The sequence below is a fragment of the Sorex araneus genome, chromosome 3 (assembly GCF_027595985.1).
Source record: "Sorex araneus isolate mSorAra2 chromosome 3, mSorAra2.pri, whole genome shotgun sequence".
Classification (NCBI taxonomy): domain Eukaryota; kingdom Metazoa; phylum Chordata; class Mammalia; order Eulipotyphla; family Soricidae; genus Sorex; species Sorex araneus.
In genome coordinates, this window is record NC_073304.1 from 79877068 (window position 1) to 79890628 (window position 13561).

Here is a 13561-nt window from a genome sequence, read left to right on the forward strand (position 1 = left end):
GCAAATCTAAAAGTACCTCTTCCCCTGCAAAAAAAAGAGTACAGACCTTTGTGACCCCTAAGGAAATAAATTAGCAAGAATTAAATAGTGGTTTCCAAAATCACAGCCCTCCTGACTATAGTTCAGATTTTTTGAGGGGATAAAGGGAGCTACACCCAGCAGCGCTCAGGGATTATACCTCAATCCAAGTTACAGGAGTATTCCTGGTGCACAGGGAGCAAACCCAGGTAGATTGTGTGCAAGACAAGTGCCCTACCTGCCTTATTATCTCTCCAGCCTATACTTCAGGGTCTTTTTTCTTTTCATTTTTTAAATTAAAGAACTGTGATTTACAAAGTTATTGATGATTGCATTTTAGGCATGTAATATTTCAACACCAATCTCACCACCAGTGTCAACCTCCCTCCAGCAGAGAGAGAAGGAAAGAAATAAAGTGGGGAACAGTATATTCAGGTTCCTAATGAGCCTCATTTGGGAGCCGTTCTACCCAAACTGAAAAGATCCAGCTGTGGCCATTATCCACATTGCTCAACCATAAAAGAGAACGAAGTGCTGTAAAGTCCAATATCTGATATCCAAGGAATTGACTGAAAATGAACTGGAAAATCTGACAAATGTATTCACACAAAGAGAAGCTTGGGGTCTCTGCTTCCACACTGCAAAGGAGAGCTGCCTCCCAGAAAGCAGCAAAACCCTGCCAGCCTGCTATGTTGCTCCATCCTGGAGTTATCTGCATCCTAGCCTTAGTCTAATTCCTAAATCCTCTTCTTTGCTTTATGGAACACACACACACACACACACACACACACACACACACACACACACACACACTCTTTCTCTCCCTCTCTCTCTCTTCCCCCCTCTCTCTCCTCTCTCTCCTCTCTCTCTCTTTCCTTCCTCCCTCACATACTCTCTCTTCTTTCCCTCACTTTCTCTTTCTTCCTCTGTCTCGGTTTCCCTTCTTGCTCTCCCTTTTCTCTTTCTCTCCCTTCCTTCCCTCTCTTTCACTCTCTCTCTCTCTTCTTTCTTCACTATTCTCCTTTGAAAATTCTTTTATCAAATACCATTATGTGTTGTTTGGGCTTCTCCTGGGAGAAAAATTCACAGGGGATTCTTAGGGAGAGTCAGAGAATTTTGCTGTAATGACTGCAGTCACTTGTGAAGCTTTTCTAGCCCTGCTGACTCAAAGGCAGAGAAGCAGGGAGCCTTTTATAAAGTGGACTGAGTTTGGGAGGTGTTGGAGATCTGAGTCCAGGCTCTCTGAGTTTCCTTATAACTCAGCTCTCTCATGCTAAACTACAGACAGAACTGCGCAATTCAAATAATATTCTCTTTACATAGGAGCGTTTAATGTAATAAAATATTAGGTCAGCATTAGTTGGCATAATATTCCAGATGACAAAACAGAGAGGAAGAGAGCCCTTGACTCACGCAGGGCCTCGGAGCTGTGATAAACAGGCATTGAGACTTGATCTCCTGTCCTGCGCTTGTCCTGCTGTTCTACACCAGCTAACTCCTTGGAGCAATTATCTGTGGTTTGACCCACTCAAGGGCGAGAAGTGGGGCAAATATCTTCACTCATTTTATTGGGCACTTACTCAGTGGTGTCCACTTAATATTAATTAAAGATTACCAAGTAACACTTAACTCTTTTCATAGTATGAGGCTGGATTAGAACATTGCCTCCCCACCAACAACAGGATATTCGAACACAGACTGCCACAACCGAGACAGGATGAAAAGACAAAACTGGGGGCTGGAGCAATAGCACAGCAGGCAGGGTGTTTGACTCCCTGTATCCCATAGGATCCCCTGAGCACCGCCAATAGTAATTCCTAAGTGCATGAGCCAGGAGTAACCCCTGTGCATCGCCGGGTGTGACCCAAAAAATATAAATAAATAAATAAATAAATAAATAAATAAATAAATAAATAAATAAGGGAGTCCCAGGATCAGTTCTTAAAAAAAAAAAGATAAAAATTTTTTAAAAAAGATAAAACTGTGATGAAGAGCAGAGATTGAGGACTTAGTAAAGTCTGACCACTGTGCTCTGCCTTCACTTACATCAGATTCTTTTGCTTCTGTGCTGTGCCAAGAGAGTTGTGAAAAAAGGTTTTTATTTTGGAGAAAAACAACTTTAAATAAAAAGTTCCTGTCCCCAAGTGAGTAGGCTTTGTTTCTTTGTAGAGAAATAGAAAAATGTGCACCAGGCTCTACCCAGGACTTCTCATACGCTACTGACTATTTTTTTTTTTTTTGGCCTCCATTGAGCCACCCCGGTTGCCTATATATAGCCCTGTCTTGTGTAAAGAATTTAAAAAGCATTAGAATGCAGAAATCAAAGAGACAATAAATTTAAAACCAATCTTATTGTCTGCAGCCTAAAGTGTTATTCAGATCAAAGGGGAGGGGACATCTGGCTTCTGGCCTGCTACAAAAGGCAGATCATATTACCTACCAATCGCTAGATTCATCCACTCTCAATTTGGGGGTCTAGAGAACAGTGACTTTTTAGCATCCAGAGAAGCATACGGGGAGAATCGGTCAAACGTCCTGATACTTTTGAAATGAAACAATTTCCATAAGATATTAAAAATGCACTGATGGGTTCAACCCTGTGCCTCCTTGCCTTGTGGGAGGCTTCAAAAACTGAAGTTCATGACCACCATCTCATCAAGCATTCCAGGCCACTGCCCAGTCTTTTCTAGCCCCCAAGTTCTAGCCCCCAAGCTAGAACTTTCTGGTTTTTCCAAGCTAACTTTATAATTGAGAATGTGTAGCCATGTTAGATCATTTGAATCTGTTTTGCAAAATCACAGTTTGGAACAGAATGCTTAGATGAAATCTATGAGCTTCTTTTTTCCTTCATTTTAATTATAAATGCATGGTTTTATCTGGCCATAATTTTTTCCTGACAGTTTTAAAGAAAGTTCAACCGTGCTTTTTCATCTAGAAATTTACTTAGTATTTGCATAATTTGTATACACAATTCAGCTTTGGTAGCTCTTGTAACCTACATGAGGCAATGATGGCAATTTAAAGGACTGTCTTTCTGTTGTTGTTTGTTGTGTTGGGCCCAACCCAGTCCTGCTGGGGAAGGAATCAGGGTCACTCCAATAGTGCTGGAGATCAGGCCTGAGATTCTGGTGTACAAAGCTTATATTCCTTCCCCTTAAGCCATCTCCCAAGGCTTTAAGTAACTTTCTTACTATCCAAAAGTAGGAAGTGCTTGGTCAGTATATGACTCTAATAAAATTTGTTAGCATGAGCAAGGGGCTGGAGCGATAGCACAGCGGTAAGGCGTTCGCCTTTCACGAGGCCCACCCGTGTTCGATTCCTCCGCCCCTCTTGGAGAGCTCGGCAAGCTACGTAGAGTATCACGCCTGCACGGCAGAGCCTGGCAAGCTATCCGTGGTGTATTGGATATGCCAAAAACAGTAACAATAAGTCTCACAATGAGAGACATTACTGGTGCCCACTCGAACAAATCAACGAGCAACGGGATGATAGTGACAGCATGAACAAAGAATGCAAATGCAAAATATGTTGGTAGGGAAGTTTCATGATTTAAAAAAGAAAAAGAAGTTGTAAGTCTGTAACTGTACCTATGGTGATTCACTAATTAAATTATTTTTAAAAAAGAAATTATTGTTATAATAAAACCCTCATTTGGAATACTAAAATAAAAATTAATTAAATTAAATTAAAAAGAAAAAGATCCTATAAGTAACATTATAACAATTAAAAACATTTTATTGGTGGCTGGAGTGATAGTACAGCAGGTAGGGCATTTGCCTTGCATTCGGCCAACCTGGGTTCGATTCCTAGCATCCCATATGGTCCCCTGAGCACCACCAGGAATAACTCCTGAATGCAGAGACAGGAGTAACCCCTGTGTATCGCTGAGTGTTACCCAAAAGAGCTAAAAAAAAAATTATTATTATTCAGTGACTCAATACATTTTTTTCTCACTAATTTCTTACCCTGAAAAGTCTGGAGAGAAATGCAAACAAATGTGAGTAGAAATCCTGTTTTTAGGACACCAAAAAAAAAAAAAAAACCCTGAAAGTATTCTTTGACTACTATCATAGTTGACCTACTGTCCAATATAACAGACAAGATTTCTACTGAAGGATTCCCTACAAATTGCTTAATATCATCCAGTGTGCTTGGAAATTGCTTTTCCATCTCAATTTCTTTCCTGTTGATTTTGTTTGTCTCCCTGATTTACGGGCCTTTTGGAAACTTACAAAGCAAACCAAGATGGTCTGTCTTCACTTACTATCTAAGCCTTCTCTTGTCCTCTCCTATTCTCTTCTACCCCAGTCTTTCAGGTGAAAGTTTCTCTGCCAGCCAAATGTTAAAACAAAGATAATCACTGAGAGGTTTAGCATGATCCTAGCCTGATAATTGTCTCCAAGAAACCTGATTATCTTCTTTAATCTTACCTAGTTTTTCACTAAGTATGCCATTTAGTTGCTGATGAAAGACTATCACAAATAGAGAAATTTTTGACTAAGAGACGGATGGAGAAATTTTAATTTTATTGCATGACAGGATCTCAGAGTGGAAGGATATCCAACGATATCTTCAGTTTCTGAAGGGAGTTGGCATTAAGATTTTTCCATCTAGCATTTCATCTATAGTAATCCTTTAGTGCTGTTTTGAGAATTCTTGCCCAGTTTCCTTTAAATCATGGGTGAGCATCGGAGATGAAATTCTGGTTTGGGTTTGTTATTATGCAAAGTTTAATGATGTGTCTGAAGAGAAAAAGAAAGGAAAAATATGAATTATTTAATAAAATATAGAGGAAGATCCCCCCTCCAGGGTAAAAGCTTAACTCTTCTTGCCTTGAATAATTGGAAACAAAATGGGGGAGATGAGGAGGTTGGCCACACCTGGCCATATTAGGGCCATACTCCTGACTCTATTTGCAGAAATAGCTCCTGGCGATGCTCAGGAGACCATCTGCAGTAGGGGATCAAAACAAACCAGGGTTGGCTATATAGTGCAAACCAAGCATCTTACTGCTCTCTTGCCCCTGGAAAGGCAATTTTTCAGTCTTCAATAGCAGGACAAGAAATCCTTATGGCTTATCTTCTTCAAAATGACTCCCCCTGTCCCCCTGTTCCCATTTTTTCTCTTTACAAATTCAACCTCTCACAGTGCCACATCCCATAAACTCTCTCCTGGATGCATTCCTGATCTCAAAACAGTCTCTCAAGGTAGAGTTGTACATACACTAACTACTAGCTACTAAAAGAAAACTTAATGCTTCTCTTAATTAGCGTGTTGACAACATAAAATAGCCTGTGGTTCTAAAAAGCCCCAGGAATGCCCCCAAACAGGCTCTGCTCATTATGCTACGTCTACGTATTTATTGCAGATACAATGACAAAAATGTTATGTCTTCCCCCCACCCCCACCATTAGGGAGTCTCGGTTTTAGTTTGATAGACATATAATGTCTCTCAGATTTCTAAAAATGTGCGTCTTTATTTCACTCTGGCTTCTCTCTTGCTTCCAGAAAGTACATCAGTAAAGCCAAATTTTGGCAGAAGAGAAAAAATGAAGAGCAGAAATGAATGTCTAATAATTGAAAGCATTATGGACCCCATTATGGTTTATGGCCTTATTCTAGGGGTCGGATGAGCACACTGTAAAGAATGTGGCACTAAATTTATTAGCATGGTTATCATCTTTCAGACAAGACATAAAGCTGAAGGGACCCATTTCTTCCATCACCTGCCATCACTATAGATCCCATGGCACCTTCTACAAGAAGAGTCGAGTTATCCTGGCCCAGATCCAGATCCAACTATCTGATGACTTATATTTCCTTTGTAGTATGCCTGGGAGACATTATAGGGTCTTCCTCTTTGAAATGCAGTCACTACCACAAGCATAGCCCAAATGGGCTTCTACAAAGGGCTGTGGGGGGGAAAAATGCACCTCAGCATGTGGGTGAAGTACACAGAATGAGCAGTGTGGTCTCAAGGAGGAAGCTAAGCTAGGGCATCAAAGTCTTCATGGTTTGATACTCGTTTTCTGACCCGCCCGCCACAATTGCCCATTTATAATTTTTAAATCCCGGGTTGTAAATGGGCTCATCCCATGCTATACAAATTCTTGTTTTTCTTAACTCCATGTTTTATATCCTCCCCCTCAAATAAGAAGAAAAACAAGTTTTATTTTCTTTGACTTGTCCTTATCACCTTTCAACATAACTCCAGAACATTTCCCTAGAGGACTTAAAAGAAAGCAAATAACTCATGCAACAATGTACAAATAATTTTTCTCTGATTTCAGTATGTTTACCTCTAAAATAGAGATTATTTAAATATTTTTCCTGACTTTCTTTAAATTAATAAAAATTTCCCCCTAAATGATGTATTCAAAAGGGCAGAGGGTTTTTTCTTATTTTAAAGCTCTCTAAAAAATCAAGTTGCTGTCAGATAACAGTGAGCATAGATTTTTGTTGGACTTAGGTAAATACACCATGTGAATTTATCTTTTTTTTGTGGTACTGCACTAAAATGAAAGTAAAGAATTTGGAAAGGCATGAAAATACAAAGATAAACAGTAAGACAAAAAGGAAAATAGCAATTAATTAATTTCAGTACAATTTATTGGATATGGAAGACAAACGGGAGATGAAAATTGGCAGCACAATGGATAAAGCTTCAATTTATACTTAAAATCCTGAGTCTGAAGGGTCAGGGACAAAATACTGCAGCTTCTGGGTTTCATAGTAAGCTACAAGATTGAATACAATGTGAGTGAAGTCCATGTATTGACAATTCAATCCCATGTTCCTTCTCCCAGCAAATAAGTAAGATGTGTTCAAGATAATCCCAAATTATATGACAATCCTCTCATTAAAAAGGTAAGGCTATCTTCTTGCCTGAATTTATTATTTTTAATCTAATTTTATTTTTATAAAGTTGTTCACAATATTTGACTACATTTAATATTCAAACACCAACCCCACCACCAATAAACCTTCCTACCACCATATTTCAGATGTTTCCATCCTGAACTCCAACCTCTGCCCCAAAGCAGAACCAAAATTTTTTTGTATTGTTAGTTAATAATAAATGGCTGAAAATGATCCAAAAAGTTTTCCTTAGAGAAAAGTGTGTGAAGATTATTATATTTCACCCAGGAGCCATTAACCCTTCTATAAGAGATTACAAACATGCTGTTAAAGATTGAGCCTTGTGTGCATATAAAAATATGTTTCCCTCTAGGATTGGTTGCCTTCTACTTTAAGACTTATCAATTATGGTGTGCTACTCTTGGAATATGAATGGTGTGAGGTATGAGATGTCATGCAGTCCAGGAATAGGTTCACTCATAGGTGATCCTTGCCTGAATTTAGACCAGGTTGATAGTTGCTTTGAACAATTGAACATAATGAAAGTCACACTGAAGTGTTTTAGGTCCAATCTTTAGAAACTGGGCTCTTTCACCTTCCTTTAACTTAGAATACTTGCTCTAGAAATCTAATCAACATGCATGCGCCCTGAAGCCTAAAGGGATAACCAGACCAGTCAGAAATAGGAATGAATTAGGGAGCTAAAATGAGGAATAAAGAATTCATACTGAACAACAAACTTTCATGCATATTCCCCCCGCCCCCCCCCACACACACATCACCCCTGAAACCTCACAAACCAAGTAGCAAAAAAAAAAAAAGTATAGTGGAAAATTTACTTGGAAAATAGAAAGATCCCAGAGAAAAGATCATTGCATACTGACATTTGGGCGTTGCCCAAACAAAAATGTTGCCTCACCACCAGATTTTGTTGCAGTGAGGGACAGCAACTGCCTTTTCATTCACAGTTCTCACCAGCTTATTAGAATGTCACTCTTAAATATAACACATCACTAAGAATGACCATTTTAGGAAAGTCAGAAATTGTGCACACAGTCACACACACACACACACACACACACACACACACACTCAGAAACATAGAGCCAGTATTTGGGGGCATTTAAATTTTGGACCACACATAGTAGGGCTCAGTGGCTATTCCTACCTCTGTACTCCGGGGTCACTCCTGGTAGTGCTCAGGGAACCATATATGGTACAAGGGATCCAACCTTGGATGGCCACATGCAAGGCAAGTTCCTGACTTTCTAGTCTAGCTTGCTGGCCCCCAGAGCCAGTACTGAACACCCCCATTTGTTTAAATACCAAAGATAGTGCATCCCTGAAACGATAATATGAAACAATTTTATCTCTGAACTTAATCCCTAGTTCAAGACACTATTTTGAAGGAGAGCGATGAGGAGAAAAAGCCAATAAGAATCTTTGGAAACAATAACAAGTGTGATATTCCAAAATTGAAAATTTATAGAAAAACTATATTAGTTTTACATCTTACAAAACAGATCACCACAAATCTAGTGATTTAAAGCAGCATAAATTATCTCACAGTTTAGGTGGTTTAGATATATGGGCACAATCTAGCTAGGTCCTCTACTCAGAAGGAGCAATCAATGTATCACTCTGGACTTGTTTCTCATCGGAAGCTTGACTTGGGAATGATCCAATTCTAAGACCCTTCAGCTGATTTTAAAATTCCTTTCCTTCTAGGGATGGAGCATGATACAGCTGGTAGGGCACTTGCCTTGTATGCAGCTAACCCAGATTGGATCACTGGCATTTTATGGTTCCCTGAGCACCTCCAGGATGGTTTCTAAGTATAGAGCCTGGAGTAACCCCTAAGCATTGCCAGGTGTGACCCCCCAAAACCCTGAGCATTGCTGGGTGTGGCCAACAATCACAACCACAACAAAAATTCATTTCCTTCTGATGTAGGGTTCTCAGTTTGCTTTTTCAAAGCTATCAATGGAGAGATAGGACAGCAAAGATTAAATGTAAACTATTGCACACTAAAATTCACATGATTAACATAAAAATCTTATCTTCTTTGTCACATATCGCAGATTAGAACTAAGTTCCAGTTTCCAGTCACTCTGAAAGAAGGTGTGTTGTGCAAGGATGTAAATATCAAGAAATCATGTTCCTCACGCTAAAAATCACTGGAGCTACTCACTAATCAATTTTCCACAGAGAGTTGTAACATTACATTCAAGAAATCACTAAAAGATTAAAGACTTTCAGAACTTTGAGATGATCATTTTTTTCTATTTTAAACAAAAAATAAAGTGTAGGTCTTACCTATTTCACGTAAACTCCAAAATATATTAACACAGAATAGTTTTTAAAAGTGTTAATGACAGGGGGCCAGAGTGATAGTACAGTGGGTACTATCTTTGCCTTGCATGCAGCCGACCCAAGTTCAATCCCCAGCCTCCCATATAATTGTCCGAGCACTGCCAGGAGTAATCCCTGAGTACAGAACCAGGAGTAACCCCTGAGCATCGCCGGATGTGACCCAAAAGGAAAAAAAAAGAAATAAAATGTGCTAATGACAGGTAAGACATGATTATTACTGTAACAAGATCCCAAGTATAAAATAAAATTTAATATAATATACTTTAGAGTTGAAAATGCATATATGTAAATGAGAATAGGCATTTTTATACTGCATTGTCCACTGTAGCACTGTCCTCCCATTGTTCATCGATTTGCTCGAGCGGGCACCAGTAACATCTCACAAAAAATCGTGAGACTTGTTACTGGTTTTGGCATATTGAATGCATCACGGGTAGCTTGCCAAGCTCTGCCGTGCTGATGAGATACTCTTGGTAGCTTGTCGGGCTCTCTGAGAGGGGCGGAGGAATCGAACCTGGGTCCGTTCACATGCAAGGCAAATGCCCTACCCGCTGTGCTATCGCTCCAGTTAAATGGTATTAATTTTTTTATTTACATGTCAAAACTGAGAGTATCCCACCTGCACTGCAAAGCCTGGAAAGCTACCCGTGGCATATTCAATATGCCAAAAATAGTAACAACAAGTCTCACAATGGAGATGTCACTGGTGCCCGCTTGACAGGACGACAGTGCTACAGTGCTACAGCGCATGTCAAAACCATACAGTAATCAGTAATTGGCTCTTATTGATTTATTTTCTAATCATTCTATTTGGCAGTTCTTAAGGTTTTGTTGGAATAAACAATATAAAGGATATTTGTTATGTGCCTATAAGGGCAGGCTGGGATTGAGAGAAAAACAGGATGTATTGGTGGAGGGAAGTCCACACTGGTTTGTTGGAACACAAAATGATTGAAACAACTGTATAATGAACAACTTTGTAAATCACAGTGTTTTTAATAAAAACTAATAAAATAAAGAAAGAAAAAAGAAAAAGCTATGGAAATAAAGGTAAAAATACAAAAAATTAAGAAGATTTACCTAAAAACAGCATTTCTCAAACAGGGGCAACTTATTCCCCTCAAGGCTTCCAAGATATTCTAAGGGGTCTACAAGTAAAAGTCACATAAATGGGAAGGATATAAGAAAACTAGGGGGGCAACTGGTAAAACAGAAAGGCTGTAGGAAGGAAACTGAGTCAGAAGGGAACAATGGGAGAGGAAGGATTGAAAAACACTGGTCTAAGAAGCCTAACACCTATAAGTGGTGTTCTAGAAAGATATCAGAGAAAAATACCTATTAGTAGTGTTCTAAATATATATGAGAAAGACCAGGAATTAGCAAAGATAGCTGAGAAATAGCTCAAAAGATGAGCATATGCTTTACATGCAGAAACTTCTGGTTCCATCGCCAGCACTGCATGGTCTCCCTGGTACCGCTGATAACAACCCCCAACACAGAACCTGGGGGAACCCCCAAAACAAAAAGTAACAAAAATTTAAAAATTAATAAAGAAAGATGCCCCAGAACTGAATGACATGATTCTACAAATCTAAAGGGTCTATCAATTACCGATCAAAGAGAGAGAGAGAGAGAGAGAGAGAGAGAGAGAGAGAGAGAGAGAAGCATCTGCCATAGGGACAGTCTGTGGGGGAAGATGATAGGATGGACCTGGGGACACTGGTGCTGGAAAATGTATACTGGTGGAGTGACGGGTGTTGGAACACTATATGACTGAAACCTAATCATAAACAGCTTTGTAAGGGTCTATCTCACAGTGATTCAATAAAAACATTTTTTTTAATCTGAGCCTTAATGGGGCTGGAGTAATAGCACAGCAGGTAGGGCATTTGCCTTGCACATGGCCGACCCAAGTTCAAATCCCAGCATCCCATATGGTCCCCCAAGCACCGCCAGGAGTAATTCCTGAGTGCAGAGCCAGGAGTAACCACTGTGCATCACCAGGTGTGACCCCCAAAAAATATCTGAGCCTTAAAAATAAGAAAGTGAAGAGAGCCAAAAATCATTTTAAATGTACAAGAGCTCAAGTAGTTGCTCTTAGAGAACAACTAACCAATATGTACGGTAGCAGAAGAGTAGAGTTCTAAAAAGAATGTCTTCAGTGAACAAAATGGAGCTCTTATATTTTCTTTAATATTTGATCACTTACAAATAAATCATATTTCATATTGCCCAAGGAAAATCTACCCAAGAACAAAAAAAAAACATTTTATCTGAAAGCAATGTGCACACCTATGTTCATCACAGCATTGTTTACGTAGTCAAGATCTAGAAACAAATCCAAGTGCCTGATAATGGATAAGTGGATAAAGAAATTGTGGTATATATCACGAATCACACAAATCACAAATCATGAAATCCCGTTGATCGTTGATTTCTCAAGCGGGCTCAGTAACCTCTCCATTCATCCTATCCCTAAGATTTTAGAAGCCTCTCTCCACTCAGCCTTCCCAACAATGCGAATGCTGCATTGGAGACTCTTTCAGGGTCAGGGGGATGAGATTCAGCTTGTTACTGGATGAATATACCATGGGAAGCTTGCAAGGCTGTCCCATGTGGGCAGGAAACTCTCAGTAGCTTGCTAGTTTCTCCCAGAGGGAGAAGTAGGTTATAAGATATCGAGTAGCTGCGCGCTTCTGGGAGCTTGCTTTTAAGTCTCTGGATGTTGGCCGTTGATGGGATTACACACATCTGGGTTCTTCTGCCAGTACCTTCATGCGTGAGGCTTGTCCGAACGTGTAGAGAAGGGCCTTGAGCATGGCTGTGGCTAGGTTCCGGTGGTCTTCGGCCGCCGGGAGCTCTGCTCAGAGCAGGGAGGGAAGCTAGAGCCCATCCCCTCCGAAGGGCCCCGGGGAAGACAGCCAGGTGTGTGGGCAAGAGACTCTCTGCCTGTGGTATATATACACAATGGAATACTATGGAATACTATTCAGCCATAAGAAAAGATGAATAATTGTGAATTTGCTTCAACCTAGTAGGAACTGAAGGGTGTCATACTCAGTGAAATGAGTCTGATGAAGAAACAAAAAAGGAATTAGACAATCTTGAATTGGACAAACTTTGAGTCATGATCAATAGAGCTTGAAACTGAGGAGGCTAACCTGGAAAAGGAAGGGAAATAGTTGATAGAGTAACAGTGGTGGTATTCTGAGATACTGGCAAAGAGATTGATGTATAAACTGTAAAATAATGACTTCAAAATGACTGTAAAATATAAGCCTCAATAACAACACCAATTAGAAAAGAATATGAATATATTTTGGGAAGAAGTAGATTACAGAGAAATAAACTAAAAATATACATACTTTTGGGTGGGGGTTACCCCCCTGCTCAAAGTCACCAGATCAGGTGCCAAGGACTGAACCAGTGTCAGCTGCTTGCAAGGCAGGTGTCTTACTACTGTACTATTTCTCCAGCATATACATATGTATGTATATGTGTATATACATATATATAAAACTAAGAGAAAAAAGTCATATAACTCCAGGATTGCATAGTTGAATAAGAAAGTAAATATGAATTGAATTTAGCAATAAATAATGGTGCAATCTCTGATTATTGATAGAAATAAAATTGCTGATACAACTGTATTGTAGAAAAGAGTATATCCTACAACTGTATTGGTAAGAAGGAGTGAGTAGAGAATGAGTGAGCTAAGTGGTATCAATATAATGTATCTAAAAACAGTATGTAAAACTAAAAGTAGAAAAATGAATAGAGATAGTAAAGAAACATATATAAGGAATTGAAGATGGCTTAACCTAAGAAATGACTCTGAAGAAAGTCAGGAAGAAGAGATAAGATAGTATTTTTCATTCATTAAAACTTTATTTTCCCACCCCTTTGTTATGAATTGCATCACATAGTATCTTTTTCTCATTACCCTTATCCCAGTATCTTTCTACATTATTATCTCCTGTGCTGCAGAGTGTATAGCACTAAATGAGTACACTTCCCAGACACCCGTGAAGATAATGTTGATAATTTGCCATAGGTTCCAATTAGCAGATGCACCCACTAGACTTGCAGGCAGCAGCAGTAACCACCTGACTCAGCAATCATTCATGGAAGCTCTTTACTCTGTCAAGTTTGAAGAGGGAGTCACAGGGATCATGGGCAGCTGGGCTATAGTTTTTACATCTGTCTTTGTTAGCATGAATGATGAATGGTGAGCAAACCAGGGCTTTGTTCCTCCATTATACCCAAGTTATGCCTCTGATTAGTTCATTTATAGAGTTTATATTTATAAAGC